Genomic DNA, 19,139 nt, shown 5'->3' on the forward strand with positions numbered 1-19,139 from the left:
TCCCAGGAATTCTTCTTCTTCGGTGTCCGAATTAAACAGCCGGGCGAATACGGGATCCAACATGCCCGGCTCCGTCTCTTCCAAGTCGTCATTGATCGAGTCAGTGTCGCTGCTGCTGTCCAGCAGTTCAGTGACAATTCCTGCCTTCCTGAAAGCTCGGACCACAGTTGAGACTGATATATCAGCCCATGCATTTATGATCCACTGGCAGATGGTGGCGTATGTCGTCCGGCGCTGTCTACCTGTCTTGGTGAAAGTGTGTTCGCCTTCTGTCATCCACTGTTCCCACGCAGTTCACAGTCTAGCTTTGAAAGCCCTGTTGACACCAACATCTAGTGGCTGGAGTTCTTTTGTCAAACCACCCGGAATGACGGCGAGTGTTGAATTAGTGTTCGTCACTTGTTTTTTGACACCATCTGTGATATGGGCGCGCATGGAGTCGTAGATCAACAGGGACGGGTCTGTCTCTTCACGTAAATTTCTCTCAACCACTCACTCATCTTTTCTTCATCCATCCATCCCTTTGAGTTAGCTTTGATGACGACGCCGGCTGGAAAGTTTTCTTTTGGCAAAGTCTTCCTCTTGAAAATAACCATGGGGGGAAGTTTCTGGCCATTAGCCTGGCAAGCGAGGACTACAGTGAAGGATGACTTCTCATTCCCTGTGGTGCGAACATTTACCGTACGTGCTCCCGTTTTATCCACAGTGCGGTTCACGGGAATATCAAAGGTGAGTGGAACTTCGTCCATGTTGATGATGTGCTCTAGCCGGATTTTTTTTTCAGTAATCTTGTTGTTGCAATATGTGTGAAAAGTGGCCATTTTTTCTTGGTAGTCTTTTGGCAGTTGCTGTGAAACAGTAGTCCGTGTGCGGATGGAGAGATTACGTCTTTTCATAAACCGAAAGCACCAAGAAGGACCGCCTTTAAAGTCATTAATGCCAAGTTCACTTGCTAGCGCGGTTGCCTTAATTCGAATAGTGATTGTACTGACACTTCTACCTGCTACTGTCTGTTCAACAACCCACTGTTTGAGTTTGTCCTCCAAATGTAGCCATCTCGCTTTATTCCCTCGGAAACTCTGTTTAGTCTTCTTTACCTGGCGTAGGTCATCTTGTTGCTTCCTCCACTTTCGCACCATTGATTCGTTAATGTTAAATTCTCTCGCCGCTGCTCTATTCCCGTGTTCTTCTGCGTGACTGATCGTCTTCAGTTTAAACTCTGCATCATATGCGTGTCTCTTAATAGGAGCCATTTTGGGGTCTTTACATAAAAAACCAATGGAAATTAAATATATATACCGGTATATATCCAACATGCAGCGCGCAGGCTTCTTCTTCTACGGAAGAAAATGAAGTCGGCGGCTGCTTACCATAGTTGCGAGACCTGTTGTGGCTCAATATTGGTCCATATATAATGCGCACCGGATTATAAGGCGCACTGTCGGCTTTTGAGATAATTTGAGTTTTTTTAGGTGCGCCTTATAGTGCGGAAAATACGGTAATTATTGACTGAGCATGATACAAAACATGGCACTACACAAAACAATGTCTTGTATGCCAATTTCCTCCTCCTACCTAATGCAGCCAAATGTCTTTATTTGTATATTGAATAGGTGATGGAGGAGCTTCAACGCATTCTGGACAAAAATAACATCCACTACATTGATGAGCTGAAGGGAAGATGGGACAACTTCTGCCAGAAGGTGCAGTTTTTTGGTGTGTGGAAAAAGCTGCTGAAACCCCCAATAGGAATGGACAAAGGTAAGCAATGATGTTTTGATGTAATTAGGGTGGACATTAGGCAAGTTTATGTGCTAGTGTCTTGTCTTCCTTCTTTTCATCTGTGGTGGCTATCCCATTATTTGTGTAACGTTTTTGTATTTTAGCAGAATTTGTAAACTGATGATCAGATTTGACCTTGTATTATCTAAGTGTAAAAGTATCACATATTATCCTCAACAGTTGAACATGCTCTCAGTATCCTACGTGTGCTGCCTTCATTGTTCCCCTCTTCATCTGCCCCTCCGAAGAAGTTAGGACATGTGAGTGAGGCTCCAGTGCATGTCCTCGAGGTAAGCAAAAATGAATGCACTACTTGGTTAATAACAGGTTTTTCTGACCTAGTGAAGACCTAGAAAGACTGGCCTAGCCCAACAAATCTAAGTACATTTCTATACATTCAAATATAGTGTGTTTAGCAACACAATTTTTTTACAGTAGACCCACAGACACATTTTGATATTCTTTATATCTGTGCTTTTTAGACAGTGTACCACCTCAATAAATATTGGACTCCTCAATTACCACTAAAATCATATGTTAAAAAAAATCCTGAGGGGGAGCTGTGGTGGGTTGCTGGAGGTGCATCGAGGCTGGCCACATTGACTGTCTATATCTCTCGTCCAAAGCGCACTCTCTCTCAAACCCTTGGACACATAAACTGGGAGCCAGACACAGATTTAGAAGCTGGTTATCTAATGACTAATAGTTCCCATTTGCAGCCACATTCGGTGTGTTTTAGAACCTTTCTTTTTAGCTCTCTTTACTGTTTTCCCATCACAGCACTTGAACGTGACTACATAGCAGGTTTACTTAGCGCAATTGTTAGAGGGAGCTTGGGTACCACTGCTTTGTATGATTTAATTTAGCTTTTGAAGGTTATTTGATTGTAAGAAGGGCATAGTTTGAAAAATATGGAATTGACCATTTAAACAAAAGTGCTTTATCCTGATGGAAAGATGTCCATGTTGTGTGTTTAAGGAAAAAGAAGACCCCAATGACTACTTGAGTAAACGCCGTCTCTCCTGCCCAGTCCTTATTGTGAGTTCGTCCAACTGCCTCCTGGCTGTAGGAGATGTGACGATAACTACGCTCCCAAAAGACAAGCTTACAGAGGGTGTTTTATACCTTATGGCCTACAGTTATGCTCTACACCTTACTTATCCCAGGTGCGTAGCAACTCTGCTTTCTGTCATACAAACGGAGGTCCTCTTGGACACAATCCATGAGCGAGACCTCACACCATCTTTCAAGAAGGGCATGGCTGACTGGAAAGCTTTTGTTGGCAAGTACAGCTGCTTCCGTTTGTATTCGTGATTTAGCAAATGTAGCTCAATGTTAAGGGTGCAATAATAAGAATTTTGTTGATATTGAGGGATGCATTGGTCGGATATTCATATTGATGTTAGTCCAAGACCCTTAAATTAGATGTTGAATAAGCACTTTGTAAGTGTATTGAGGGGACAGATGTCAGAGGGTCATGTCTGACTGTAATCCATGTGTTACACATATATGGCACGTTATGCTATGTTTTTTGTTTTTTTTACTATTATTAGTATTTTATTACATTCCCATACACACTGTGAGCCAAAACATGACTGGTGCTCCAGTCTCAGTGTAACTGACAAAATGCACTGGATGTAAGAACTGTTTACTCCCTCCTGCATTTCAGAGCTAAAAAGGCATGCTCTTTCTTATGCAGAGAAAATAAAATATGTTTGTTTAATGACTTGTTTTCATTGAAGTATGTGGATGTCTTAAATCTAGAACAGTATCACTATTGTAGAGCTAACATTAAGTTAAATACACTTGAATTGAGATGAATTGTGTCTTATGATACAAAAGCACATCTTAATATGAGTAAAAAAAATGTATAATATGAGTATTTCCAGCTAACTTCTGGACATATTTTATCCTAAAATGCTTAAATAATTACTTTCTAATCTTATTTCAAGTTGGTGGTGGTCTAAAATCTATGACAATGTCACTATTTTAGAACTTAAAATGAGTTAAATACACTTAAAATAAGGGGGATGCCATGAACAGTGAAAAAACAAAAATCTACTTTTGAGGGAATAAAATGCTACTTTTGAGCATTACAAGCTTATTATGATACATAACACTTTCTAATACTAGTAAAATAGAGCTCAAAATAAGTTCTGGCTAATTTCAAGATCACTTTTATCTCAAAAGTCCTAAATATCACAACTTATTTCAAGAAATCTTGACAAGCCAATTTTCACTAGTTCCATTGGCAGATTTTTTTGCTTATTTCAAGCAAAAACGGCTTGTATTTGTTGTTTTTTTTTTCTTATTTTTGGAGGGGCATTTTTTCCAGTGTGGGTCTCCTGTTTAAATAGATATTTTACATATCCTTGTTTTTTGTACTTCTTGTTTACTATTTGTTATTTCCTTATTCTCTCTATTTTTGCTATCACTTTGTTGCTGTATGCTAATGTAGGATTTCAAGCTCATTCCTCCATATTTATTTGAGCTGGATATTTCTAAACATTTCCTTAACAGTTCCTAAATTCTAAAGTAATTAGGAACGTAAATATAACACTTTAGGACTTGAAATCGACATAAATATTTCATATTTCAATATTCCTCGATAGCTATCGTTATATCGCCCAGCCCTAGCTCATTGTAAGTCACTTTGCATAAAAGCATCTGAAAAATGCATAAACATAACTACAACCTAGTTTTTAAGAAAAAATAAAGAAAATCTGAAAAGTGTGATTGATATAATGATAGAGAAAATATAGGCTCCCTTTGATCAAACTCTTTTTGACAGGTGACCTTTGACCTCTTATCGATCGATCAAATTAATATGACAGGTGACCTTTGTTTGACATCCGTTTGCTGACATTTGGGCATATGACTTTTGACGTCTTATCGATCAATCTATTTTGACGGGTGACCACCGGATAGGATCCGACGTGCCTGTAACAGCAGAGGAAGCTGAGTCAAACGAAATGGAGGACTCTCAGCTTCCACCAGGCCAGGGGCCCCCAGCAGACACTCAGGATGGCGGAGGAGAGGATGCGGGAGGAGAGGGTGAGGACGAATTTGATGGATGGGTCCCCTCAGGTTTTATCAAAGTTGTGAAAACTGCAGTGATACACCTCTTGAATGAGACCATCAAAAAATGTATGATTGAATCTTGCTACAGGTGTAGTGTTGATCACCCTAGTTTACACCAACATCAGTGCAAGGATGTGCTCGAGGACGACTTTTTTTCATGACCATTACGACACTCTGATGCGGAAACTTTATAATCAACGATTCATTGCTTCCATTCAACATCTTCTAACTGCACGTAACATTTGTGAAGATGATGCCAGAGTCAGGGCTGTGGCAGGAGCTGACTTGTACGAACTAACTCTGGTGAAACAAATCAACACTTCTATACACAATATGTACGAGCAGTTGATTGGAGAAGATGTAAAGAAACTGTAGCAGCTTCAAACCATGACAAAGTTTTGGGAGGGTTAAAAGAAGGGTGTAACATTCCTTCTTTCCATCAGCTGGATGTGTTTATACTAATATTGTAATCATGTGATGTTGTTATAACATTTAACTTTTCTTAAATTCTATATTACTAGCATTCCTGCTTTTCGTGATCACATGTGTGTGTGTGTATAATCATACATTAGAGAAAAAATAAAAGGTTGAAATATACTTGCGTTTTGTGTTTTCTGTCATTACAAGCCTGAGTTTGTATAAGGTGAGATGGCTGAAACGAGGTTAATGAAAAAGGTTTTCTACGATCCTATCCACCCTGGTAGTTTTGGGGGAGTAAAGAGGTTGCGTAAAGCTGTACAGGACGAAACGGGTAAGAAAGTCACGTGCAAAAAAGTGCAAGACTTCTTATCAGAGCAAGATGCATATACTCTACATAAACCTGCAAGAATACATTTTCCGAGAAACAGAGTCTTTGTCACCAGCCCCTTAAAACAATTCCAGGCAGATCTCTGCGACATGCAGGCCTTGGCTGAGTACAATGACGGCTATAATTATCTATTAACAGTCATTGACATGTTTTCAAAAAAGGCCTACGTTCGCACTATGAAGAGAAAAACAGCCGCAGAGGTGGTAGAGGCTTTTAAATCTGTTTTTAGAGAAAGCGAGACCCCTAAAAAACTTCAAACAGATGCGGGGAAAGAATTTTTTAACAAAAAATTTAAGGCATTATTAGAGAACCACAGAGTTGTGCATTTTGCTACGCCGAGCGAGGTAAAGGCGTCTGTGATTGAGAGGTTTAACCGCACATTAAAAACCAGGATGTGGAGATATTTTACTGCTAATAACACGCGTCGATACCTCGATGTCCTGCAGGATCTCATGGAAAGTTACAACCACAGTTACCACACGAGCATCAAAATGAAGCCTGTAGAGGTGACTCTAGAAAACACCTTTAAAGTTTTTCAGAACCTGTACGGCTCTGCACGCGGTCGACGCTGCAAGGACTCAAGGATGAAGTTTAGAAAAGGAGATCTTGTAAGAATATCTAAACTGTGAGGCGTGTTTGACAAGAAATATGAACAAAGTTTTACAGATGAAGTGTTTACAGTGACCGAGCAGCTTGCACGATCTCCCCCTGTGTACAAACTCAAAGATTTTGATGGAGAAGCTATTGAAGGTTCCTTTTACGCGGTGGAGCTTCAAAAAGTTTCACTGAATAAAGACAAGATGTATCAAGTGGAGAAGATATTAAAACGATGCAGCGTCAGGGGTGTAAAACAGGTTTTTGTCCGTTGGAAAAACTGGCCTGAGAAATTCAACAGCTGGGTCAGAGCCAGTGACCTTCACGGGGTATAAAAGAACCTTCACTACTCCTAGCCAGCAACATAACACTGTGAACCGAAGGGTAGAGGATGAGGGGTTTTATATCACCCTGCCCTCCAACGCTAGTCTCAACGTCTTTAAGAATAATACCAGTTCCAGTTTCCGTGTGGATTTAGCCCAGCATATCGATTTGGAAGGTTCGTGGCAGGTTCCCTTGACGGAGATTTCTTATCCGTACACATGGCATAATGCCCCTAGGGACCAGGCTTTTTTTGAATGGAGGAAAGCGGGGCAGGAAAAGTTCTACCGCCAGAATATAGGATGGGGACATTTCAAGGATTTGAATCAGCTCAAAGCCGAGATTGAGGGTGACCTTAGAAAAATAGGTTCTGATATTTATTTAGTCGTGGACACGGTGGAAAATAGACTCGTGTATCTGTCAGGGGCCCAGTACCGCCTGCGTTTTTATCCACCACTGAGCTACATGCTAGGTGTGGAGCCTGGCAAATGGATCGTATTTGATAAAAGGAGTGCCCCTTACCCGATGGATTTAAAAGCAGGTTTCTACCAGCTTTACTGTTACAGCGATGTGGTTGCTCCTCAGATAGTCGGCGATGCTTATGCCCCGCTCTTGCGAACAGTTAGAGTAGAGGGTAAGTTTGGCGATATAATTACGCATACTTTTAACCCGGTCAACTATCTACCTGTAGCAAAGAGGCATATTGAAAACATCCACATAGAGACTAAAACGGATCAAAACACTCCGGTAAATTTTACTTATGGGAAAACCGTTGTGAGACTACACTTCCGATCCGTGATATCACAACGCGTAATGAAATTATGGTCATTCACTCTGATATCACAGAGAGAGTAAGAGGGAATTGTGATTCTATCTCTCCTGATAAGCTCCAATCAGAAGTAAATATATATTTGTTTGTTTGGGTATGTTTTTTTGTTTTCGTTTTTGTTTTTTCTATCTCACACTTCCACTCTTTTGCACTGTTTTTCTATTCTGTCTTTCTTCCCCAACCCGCTGCGTTTCCACCTTAATAAGTAATGTTAACAAGCACGGCGCACATAGAGTTTTGAGCAGAGCACATAATCAAGTTTCACACAGCATCGACAGCGCAAGTACATATTGTAGCAAGCTCATATTGACAACTGAAACACCAACAATGGCATGTTCATGGAAGCATATATGCACACACACGCACGGGATGCTTTTAGCAAGCATCCAGCACTCACTGCGTTAGTCTGAGCATGTCCACACTGAGGTTTATCTCATGGAATGTGCATGGAGCTGGGTCCAGGGAGAAGAGATTAAAAATGGGAAATGGTCTGTATATTTAGAAAATAATGACCTGCCAGGAATGTCAGCTTGTACTCTTTGGGAAGCCAGAAAAGCAGTTATGAGAGGCAAAATAATCTCTTTTTCATCAAATAAGAAAAAGAGGGAAAGTTCAAGGATATCAGATTTAGAACTCAGGATTGAATCATTAGAAGTTGTCTACAGTACCTCCAAAGAGGAACACACACTGAATGAACTAAGAAAAGCTAAACTTGAATTAAACAAAATTATTGATAAACAAACACAGTTTCTGATACAAAGACTTCGCTTGGAGAACTTTGAGCACGGCAATAAATCTGGAAGGTTCCTAGCTAACCAACTAAAGAGAAACAAAGAGAAAACAACAATCACTTCTGTTAAAGACTCAAAAGGAAATGTCACCCATGACCCCGATGTAATCAACAATGCTTTTAGGGACTTCTATAAAACCTTATATTCATCACAAAATGATCCATCAGACAGTAACATAGATCAGTTTCTTAGTAATATCAACCTTCCAAAATTACAAACCGAACAGGCCATGGCTCTGGATTCACCTCTTTCAATAGGAGAACTCCATGAAGCCCTTCAACATATGCCTAGTAACAAAGCCACGGAACCAGATGGTTTTCCAGCAGAGTTCTACAAAGAATTTTGGACTGTTTTGGCACCTGCATTTCACAAAATGGTATTACAAGTTAAGCAGAATGGCAGATTATCCCCACACATGAACTCTGCTAACATTATCCTGCTACAGAAACCAGGAAAAGACCCCATACTTCCATCCAGCTACCGCCCAATATCTCTAATAAATGCAGACCTCAAAATAATTTGTAAAGCCCTCGCCAAAAGAATGGAAAAAATAACTCCACTTATAATACATCCTGACCAGACAGGTTTTATAAAGGGTAGACACTCATCCACTAACACTCGCAGGCTAATTAATCTTATAGACTATTCTAACATCAACAACCTGGAAACCACAATAGTCTCTCTAGATGCAGAAAAAGCATTTGATCGAGTGAACTGGAAATTTCTATTCGCAGCATTAAACAAATTTGGGTTTGGGTCACACTTCATCAACTGGATAAGGATATGATATAGCTCCCCAAATGCATGTGTCAGGACAAATGATCAAACCTCTCCAAGCTTCAGTCTGCAGAGAGGTACAAGACAGGGTTGCCCACTTTCTCCCTCACTTTTTGCTATTTTCATCGAACCTTTAGCAGCTGCTATCAGACAAGATAGAAATATTAAAGGCATCCAACCCCAAAATATTGAGCATAAAATAAGTCTTTATGCTGATGATGTTTTACTTTTCCTTCAGAACTCTCAAATGTCTCTCACTCACACGATCACACTCATAAATAAATTCTCAGCACTTTCTGACTACTCTATCAATTGGTCTAAGACCACAGTTCTGCCCATTAACTGCAGAGTCCAGAATATACCTGCAATCACTTTACAGTCAGGAAATATCAGATATTTAGGCATAAACATTTCCTCCAGGCTCTCAGAGCTAACAAAGCTAAATTATGTGCAATTATTAAAGACCGTAGAGGACGATCTCTCTCATTGGAAGTCCTTACCTATATCACTTATGGGGAGAGTTACAACCATTAAAATGATGATACTACCAAAAGTTAACTATTTGTTCTCAATGATCCCCATAAAACCATCTGCTACTTGGTTTAAGTCACTAGATTCATGCATCTCCAAATTTCTGTGGAAAAACAAACCACCACGTATTAGTTTAAAAACCCTACAGAAGACCAAGGACTGTGGTGGATTAGATTTACCTAATTTTCATCACTATTCCTTAGCCAATAGGTTACAGTATATATCAAAATGGTTTAAACCTAGCCCAATAGATGAACCATGGATAAATGTAGAACAAGCATTGTGTGATAATCTGGAATTCTCTGACCTGCCACTTATTAGTCAAAACGTAAAAAAATCACTAATGTTTCAAAAGCATTAACATCAGCACCTCTCTGACAGCCTGGTGGGAATTTCTTAAAATAACAAAATCTTCATTTGTCCCATGTAAGCTTACACCCATCTGGAACAATCCTGACATCCTGCAAAACAAAAAAATTTTAAACTTTACTCTGTGGAAGATCAAAGGAATCAAACATCTGGAACATATAATCCAAAATGGAAATTTTATTTCATTTGATGAGCTCATATCACAACACGAGATAGGCAGCAATAAATTCCTAGAATATCAACAACTTAAGTCTATAATAACAAAGAAATATATCCTCCACCAACCAGACTTACAACTCCCGACTAGGTTAGCAGAATTTCTAAGCATCTGCACCCCAAAACTACTATCAAAAATATATAAATTATTGTCTAAGATAGATGACACAATGTCTCTACCATCCTCAAAATGGGAGGCAGATTTATCCATCAGTTCTAGTCATAGCTTCTGGTCACAAATATGTTTGAACACCTTCAGAATGACTCAAAATCCTAATTTACAGCTCATACAATACAAAATCCTTCATAGAACACACTATACAGGACAAAGGATGGGTGTTCAGGATGGGTCTAACACACTCAAACATCTGCTCACATTGCACAGATAACACACCTGATGATTATGCACACGCTTTGTGGTTCTGTGCGCCTGTCCAGAAGTTCTGGCTTGAAGTCTGTGAGGACCTATCAACATGGCTAAAGTGTAGCATCCCTGCATGCCCCACACTGTGCATACTGGGTGACTTAGACAACATCAACATGGAAATTAACTCAGCACACATGGTCCTCACAGTGTTATGTATCGCAAAGGAAACTATTCTCATGAACTGGAAAGCGAAGAACAATCTGTGTATTAACCAGTTTAGAAATTTTCTTTTAGACTATATTAGCATGGAAACAATGTCTGCCTCCTCAAAACATCAATTGGCTGAATTTAATTCTCTCTGGTCCCCTCTGATTAGCTTTATCACATAGTGGTGGTGGTGGGTTGCTGTCCCGTCGCTCTGGGCGGTTGGGTGTGTGCTGGGGGGGGCTGTGTGGCTTCGGGCGTCTGGTGGTCTCTCGGGTCGTGGGGACCGGGTTGGTCATTCCTGGAGGGGACTGTGTGTCGGGCTTGGAGGGCAGTTTTGGGGGCTTGCGGGTGGGGCTGTCTTGCGGTGTGGGGCGGGGTCCCTTAGAGGCCTTGGGGTGGTGGCTGCTGGCTCTATGCCGGGTGGCGGGGCCGCTCTGGTGTGGGTGGTGGTGCTGGGCCTGGGCCCTGGGCGCTGCCTTGCGCCCGGGGGGGGGGACCCTGCCTGTGCCTGGGGGGGCTGGGTTGTCCTGGACGCGCCACAGTATGGGTGGGTTGGTGCAGGTCCTGGTGCCGGGCTTGTTGCTCTGGGACCTCCAAGGTGTCCGCAGATGGTTGTTTTTTTTTTCAGGGTGTTGGGGCGTGCGGTGGGGGGGGGGCGGTTATTTTCCCCTGTTGGGGGGGGCCTGGGTTATGGTGGGTCTCAGGCCCGGGCTGCTGCGACTGGTGTGACCGGGTGGTTTGTTTGTTTGTTTGTTTGTTTTTGTTGTTGTTTGTTTGTTTTTTGTAGAGGTCCTCCGGGGTGGGGTAGGGCGGGATGGGTACCTTCTGGGGGTACAGTAGCTCCCGGAATATGGTCACTGCAGGCCCCGAGCCTGGTGGACATCAGCCCCTCCTGTCCTGGGTTGGCTCCCAGGCAGCGGGGATGCCTATTGCAGCCAGTCCCTGGCTGCCTTCTCCGGGGAAGAGTAGCTCCCCCCGGTGTATATCCCCATACCCCTCTCCCTTCTGGCTCCTGTACACAGCACACACATGAAGGGTTTTGGGGGCGTGTGTGTTCGGTGGGGTGTAGTGGATGGGGCCACGTAGGTGGTCCCCTTTGGTTGCACTCTGCAGTTCCCCGCCCCTGTTTTAATTACACCTTAGACATTACTACTTATCAAACACACTCACACACACACATTAGGTCTTGGGGGGTGGTTACACTGAGTGGCATCTGGTGGGCGGGGCTCTTTAGGTATGTAGCCTGCCCAGAGGGCCGCGCTCCCAGTTCTACAAGTTTGGCTGCCCCTCAATTTTAATCGCTCACTATTAGAAAATATTGAAGAGCCAGAAGGGTGAGGGGAGGGGTCCTCTTCCCACACCCCTGCTTCCTGGTTGCTGCTCGGGGCGGGAGGGGCCAGGAGGATTAATTAATTGTTCTGCTGGTTCGGGGTCTGTGGTGGCTGGGGGGCTGCTGGCCCCCTGGTGTGCCCGCTGCACGACACCCCAGCGGAGTAGAGGGAGGGAGGACGTGTGGATGTGTGGATGTATGGGACGTGAAAGTGTGTGTGGTGATGATTGGGCCTGGGTCTGGGACTCGCTGTCGCCTGGCCTGCCTGTGCTTCTCCCGATGGGGGGGGCGGTGTTGCCTCTCCCCGCTGCTCGCGACTTCACCCGCCTGTGGGCACGTCTTGAGTCCCAGGGCACTTGGCCAGGGGCGCCGGGGCAGGCGCTGACCCACTGTGTGGCTGTCTGGGGCGCTTGGCCCTCCTGGGTATTGGGTGGGGCCTCTGCCGGGGGGTTTGGGGGCGCTCGGGCTCCTGGGGCCCGGGTCCAGTGCACGGCCCGTGTCTGGGCGGCTGGGGCCTGACGGGGTCGGTGGGCTGTTGCCCCTGGCTCTCGGAGGGCCTCTGCCCTATGCTTATGGGGGCTCTGTCCGGGGGCTTCCTCTGCAGTCTTCTGGATGGATGCGTGGTTGTCCCTGCGGTGGGCTTCCTGGGTTCTGTGCTCCGTGGGGGCTGCTGGTGGCCTGGGTCTTGTGGCCCTCTCTGCCTGCTTCTGATTGCTTGGGGGGGGCTGTGGATTGTGGCCCTGTACACTTATACACTCATAACTAAGCACGGTTATCATGTAGGACCTGTGCCATGGGTGTTGCGTGTTCTCACACACACACACACACACACATTTATTAGTCCAGTAGCATGGTCGCTAAGCAGTTGATGTATTATCATGTCGTCTCAGGTCATCTATATTCACAGCTGTGTTGTATGCGATTGCCGCTTCTTGTGCTTGTTTTTGTTTGTTTGTGTGTTTGTTTTTTCTCTGCTTGTCTGCTTTCAGGTGCTCCTGGTGGCTCTAAGGCTGGATTTGCAACAGAGACCATGGATTGTTGTCTCTTTTGTTTTTACAGGTGTAGCACCTGGTTGTCTGGTTTTTGTTTCTATTTTTGTTCTGTTACCTCTTCTTTCCTCTTCTTCTTTCCTTGTCCCCCAGTCCGGTTCAGTTCTATTACATGTCATATATTGTCAACAGAAATAAATAAATGGGCATCAAGTGGAGCTTTACATTTATAAAACTTCCCTTGGCAAAGCAAATCTGTTTGGCATCAAAGGTATTCAGACTACAATTCTGCTGCCTTAATGCTGAACAGGACAAGGGGAAAAAAAATAAAAAATAAGTAAATATATATATATATATATATAAACGGGTTGATCAATTCAATTCAATTCAATTTTATTTATATAGCGCCAGATTACAACAATTGTCATCTCAAGGCACTTAAGTAATATAGTCCAATTCAAGCCAATTGGAATTCAATTCATTGTAATCATAATCCAATTAATTCATATAGAGCCAATTCAAAAAATTAATATCCTAGCTAAGGAAACCAACAGATTGCACCGAAATGTGTCTTCAGTCCAATCTCCCGTCCTGAGCCTGAGGGACTGTGGAAAGGAACGACTCCCTTTTAACAGGAAGAAACCTCTGGCAGAACCAGAACCAGGAAGAAACCTCTGGTAGAACCAGACTCAGGAAGGGTGGCCATCCGCCTCGACCAGCTGGGGTTTGAGAAGACAGAAAAGAGGGAAAAGAGGGGGGAAAAACACCATAACAGGGAAACATAGGTTAATAATCACAATAATGTCACATGTACATAAAATCAATTTTGAAATTAAACAGGGAGAAAAAGAGAGCAAAGTGAGGAAAGGTGTGACAGATGAGGTCCCCCAGCAGTCTAAGCCTATAGCAGCTTAACTATGGGATGTTTCAGGATTACCTGAGCCATCCCTAACTATAAGCTTTATCGAAAAATCACAGGCTCATCTGTCACTATCAAGCAAACGTTCAGTCAGAGGTCACCTCAGTGTCTGTGTCAGGAGGAGGATTACAAAACAAAGCAACATGGTTCAGATAAACATGAGGGATGATCCTCACCGTTTCGTAAACTATTACCAGAACCAGGTCGGAGGTACCCTGCCTGGTTTTTATGGAGCACCTGTAATGTACAGTCGCGGAATAGGCTCTATATTTTCAAAATTATTTCGCTTCGTAGCCCCCCTATTTAAAAAAGGTTTTGCTATAGCTAAGCCTCATCTGAAAACAGCAGCTACAAACATTGCCTCAGATGTCATAGGCAAAACCATGAGAAGGATCTCTGGTCCTGCAGAGACGGGAGGACAAGAAGGATCGGGTATTATGGTTCTGTCACGAAGACCAAGAAAGCGGCCGCCGGGTGAACGTGTGAGGGGGTCACAAATAGTGAGGTCGCTCAAAAGAAAGAAGTCAGTTGGAAGGATCAAGCCTAAAGGGAGGAAGTCTGCACGGAGCAGGGATATATTTCACTGAATCATAAATAGAAAGAGAAAGAGAGTAAAACACGGCTCTTTTGCATCACAAATCCCCTGAGTGCACCCTGGCAGAACTGGACTTATTTTCAGTCCCTATGACCCAGCTTTCTATCGAGAATAAGATCTACACGGAAATTATGCCTCTATCCGCTATTACTGAGAATGGTCCGATTGAGTTTTTTATACCGGGAGATGGTGAAAAGTATCTGGATCTCAACGATACCTTGTTACATCTACGCGTGAAGATCACCAATGCAGACGGCACAAACTTGGCGAACGACGCACCTGTGGGTCTCATCAATCATCCTCTCAATACACTATTCAGTCAATGTGATGTTACTCTGGGTGATAGATTAATTTCACAGTCTAGTGCCACCCACCCATATAGAGCTATGATCGAGACTCTGCTAAACTTTTCTGAAGACACGTTAAAGAGTCAGTTCAGCGCTGGTCTTTATTATAAAGACACAGCCGGCGCCATAGACTCTATAGTAACCAATAACGGGCCAAACAGAGGGCTAAACCAGAGGGCTCTCTGTACAGCTAATTCCAGAGAAGTACACCTAATGGGCCCCCTCCATGGGGATATTTTTTTCTGCGAAAGGCTCCTGCTGAACTCTGTGGATATGAGAGTTAAACTAACCAGAGCCAGTGAGGCTTTCTATCTCATGGGAACTAGAGACTCGACTTTCCGATTAATGATATTAGCCTCTCTTTTTATAAAAAAAGTTTCCGTCTTCCCCGCTGTTTGTTTAGGCCACACATCGGCCTTAATGAGAGGAAACGCTCTCTACCCACTGTCACGCGTGAATGTAAAAACATACTCCATCCCTGAAAATTCGAGGATATGTAATCAGGAGAATCTCTTTTTGAGAGCGATGCCTAAATATATTGTTTTATGTATGGTGCACCACGAGGCATTCACGGGAAGAAGGGACTTGTCACACTTCAACTTTAAACATATGGATATAGAGTATCTAGCTCTTTGTCAGGATGGTAAACCAGTTCCCGCCAAGGCATTCCAGCCTGAGTTCAACCAAGGCATTTCAGTCCGGGAATTTTACAATTTGTTTACAGCGACCGGTCGTCATTTAAAAGATCTCCCTCTGAGTATCACATGTGAAGAATTTAACAACGGTTACTCGCTGTTTATCTTTAATCTCAATCCCGGTGAGGATACCGACAACTTGTCACCTGTTTCTAATGGGAATTTAAGACTGGAGATGAGGTTTAGAGTTCCGCTACCTCACACCACAACCCTCATTGTCTACGCATGTTACGAATCCATTTTAGAGATCAACTCGAGAAGACAGGTGCTGGTGGACTATTATTAAAAGAGTAAGCATGAATAACCACCAACTGGAGAGCCTGTTGCACCATCTACTGGGAGACCTATTTTGTGGCGTGTGGGCTAGTGACCAACTCCCCTTGCTCACACAAATGTTTACAAAGCCGGCTTACTTTATTGTGAACACACATCCTTCTCACATGCCTGGGGAGCACTGGCTAGCTCTGACTCTGGAGGAGAACGGTCAAGCCACCTTTTTCGACTCTTACGGGCTACCGCCAGATTTTTCTCACTACCCCTCAGACATTGTGTCATTTCTGAAAGACCGATCCCTGAAGATAACGTACCATAATCGCCAACTTCAGAACACCTTGTCCACCGTGTGCGGTCAGCAGTGCGTTTATTACCTCTGCCACCGGGCGTGCGGAATGTCTCTGCAAGTATTATGCTCCTACAGTGATGATGTTCTTAAAAATGATGTGATGGTATCTAACTTTGTGAAAAAATATCAGAGATGCATCAGAAAGCACAGTGCTACCTCATTTCAACACGGAGCCCGTTCTTTACAGATGTTCAAAGATGTGCTACAAATTGTGAATGCATGAAAGTGATGACTCTGTAGACTCTGAAAATTGGGATCAATAAAATTTTTTATTGAGAACAAATGACGGTATCATTTTATTCATTTATTACAGAAATTTATGGTGAAAAGGTAACCCAGCGTGGAGGTTTTATCTTTTTATGCAAACTTTGTTCATCTGCAGCCTCGTCTCGCTCACCATGTCCAGATCTTAAAAAATGTGGGGAGAGGGTTATCTTCTTCTTTGGTTTTACAGATGGTATTTTCTCCATTCCGCTCGGTTCTGTTTTGAGACGACAGTATTGTTCACGGGCTTGCGGGTTATTCACAGAGGATAAAGGTATGTTCAGTTCATTCAGGACATTGAGAAAACTTGTCCAGCCTGTTGGTTGTATGGTTTGGGCTTTTCTTTTAAAAGGGAGCAGAAGGTTTTTAAGTAAATCAACCAAATGTGATCCTCTAACAACCTGCCCATGATAAACAAATTCTCCTCTGGTGGTCCAGCCATTTCTCTCGGATAATTTCCTCAAGATGCATTCACCATTTCTGCGATCGCGCTTTCAATCCCTCACTCGCTGTTGCATCCAATTCTAACTGATCGGGTTCGTGAACACGGTCCGTCTCACGGGAATCTGATTCAGGTATTGGATCGTTAAGACTTTTTCTCTGAAGAGTCACAGTCACCCGTGGCTCCTCCATCTGACCTTGCTTGATTAGGGTGAGGTATCTTTGCAGCAGGGCGTCGCATTTCTTAATTTTTTCATAAGAGGTCATTTCTGACTCGTCGAGTATCGCTCTCATTTTATTATCCAAATCATCCTCCGCCGTCTGTCTGATAGAAGTCTCTGACTGACTCAAGTGTTTGAATTGATGAGGTGAGATGAGAAACATCTTTTGTGCTGTCGTGAGCGACATGGTTCTTATCTTCTAACGATTCCGGCCACTAGATCCCCAATTATGGGTGCAAGAGCCGTTTGGATGGGGAGAATAAACCCACCTCCTTGACTTTTGAGAGCCAACTGTTTACGTTTTAAACCGGTTCTCTTATCAGCCAACAGTCTGATAACTTTCTTTTGCTTTTTCAAACTCCGATACTGGGGAGGGGATAGCTTAATGTTACCCTTTAAAATATTCAGAGCAATCTCACACAAAGCTTTAAGAAAGTCGGGTGAACAATGGCCGAGAATGTCCTTATGTTTCTGAGGTGTGGCGTGGTACAGAGCTCTGAGTAACGGAGCATTCCTTTTTATACGGGCTGACATGTTAAATTACTATGCTTTCGGAACATAGATAACTGGCCACTGACTAGGAAGTAAACCCGTTCTCAGTCTGTATTGTTCTGGGCATGAGTGGGTCAGGTCGAAGATTAAATACCCGTGCGGCTCTCTGGTGGCGTCCTCAAAGCTCTCCAGGAAAATAGCTTTCTCTGAGGGGAAGATTTGACGGGCTAGTATATTCACCTGCAATCTGTCTCTGGGATTCTTAAACAGCACCAGGTAGTTACTGTTCAGGCTGATGGTGCGACTGTATTTCCCTTGATGAAATACATTTTGAGTCAACATCATGACACTCATATTTCTGTGATGTCTGTACTGTGTGAAAATTTTTACCACTTCAGGATGGTCTGAAGCCTGAAAAATAACGTCATCCAGAATAACCAAGTGCTTACGATCAGGAGGGAACAGATTTTCATCTTCAAAAGAATGAGGCAATCTTTCCACAAATTTGATGTTTTTATTCAGCCGCTGCAGTTCAGCGTACAATGGTTGGAAAGAGGTATAAATCCAAACAATATTATCATGTACATCATCCATCACATGGTTACACTTTTTTAAAACACTTTTAACAAAAAAACGATTTCCCACATCCACTGGGCCCCACAATCAGACATGAAAAAGGAGTCTTTAGTCTGGGGTCAAAATCAATCTCCTTCACATCAGAAAATTGCGACATTTAAAAAAAAAAAAAATCTTTTCCCTCTTAATCACCTTAATACCTTAATAACCGAAAGGCAGTGTTGTACCGTCAGGAAAAAGGCGTCTCTTGTCATACACCACCCAGAACTTTTTCAGGAATGCCGCATTTTTTAACAGAAACCCCTTTTTATCTCTTCTGATGGTACGCTGAGGGGTCTCAATCACCGTTTCTCTGGAGTCAGCCAAGTATCCCTCCACTAACTCTTTGACGCTGTCAAAGTTGACCTTCTCGCTGCATTCATGCGTCTGAGTGATGCCTTTAACGAGCATCGATACTTTTTTCTGATTTCTGGTCTGGTAGGCTTAACTCTTGGGTCCTGCTGCAACAAATTCCTGAATTGTGTCACCCCCCAGCTCATCGGTCAAATCCCCCAGATAGTTTCCCAGTTTCAGAGGAGTCTCACCTTTTTTCACCACATAGATCAGACTGTCTGTGTCTATGTAGAGAATTTTGTCTTGCATTACTTCCAGACAGCTATACAGTTTTAAACGTGCATATGCGATGGTAAATGCTGCAATGAATACATTCTTTACCTTGTTGGGAGGAGCGATGCACCGTTTGTTGTAAGTCCACTGCAACATGCACATGTCAGGGTTTAGAAAGTGGAAGTAGGCTATCTTGTATTTACCCGAGAACATGAAATTAAAAAATTCATTCGGGTCTGTGATGATGGTGGTCTGATGGAGGTCGTTCCTCTGCGCAAATTTCCCCCAGAAACTGCTCAGACACAGTTTAGCCACCTGTCTTTTAGCGGGGTTCACCTCTATTTTGCTGGTATCCAGCTGAATACCTTG

The sequence above is a fragment of the Leuresthes tenuis genome, unplaced genomic scaffold, assembly GCF_036924035.1.
Source record: "Leuresthes tenuis unplaced genomic scaffold, fLeuTen1.0.hap1 SCAF_4, whole genome shotgun sequence".
Lineage (NCBI taxonomy): Eukaryota > Metazoa > Chordata > Actinopteri > Atheriniformes > Atherinopsidae > Leuresthes > Leuresthes tenuis.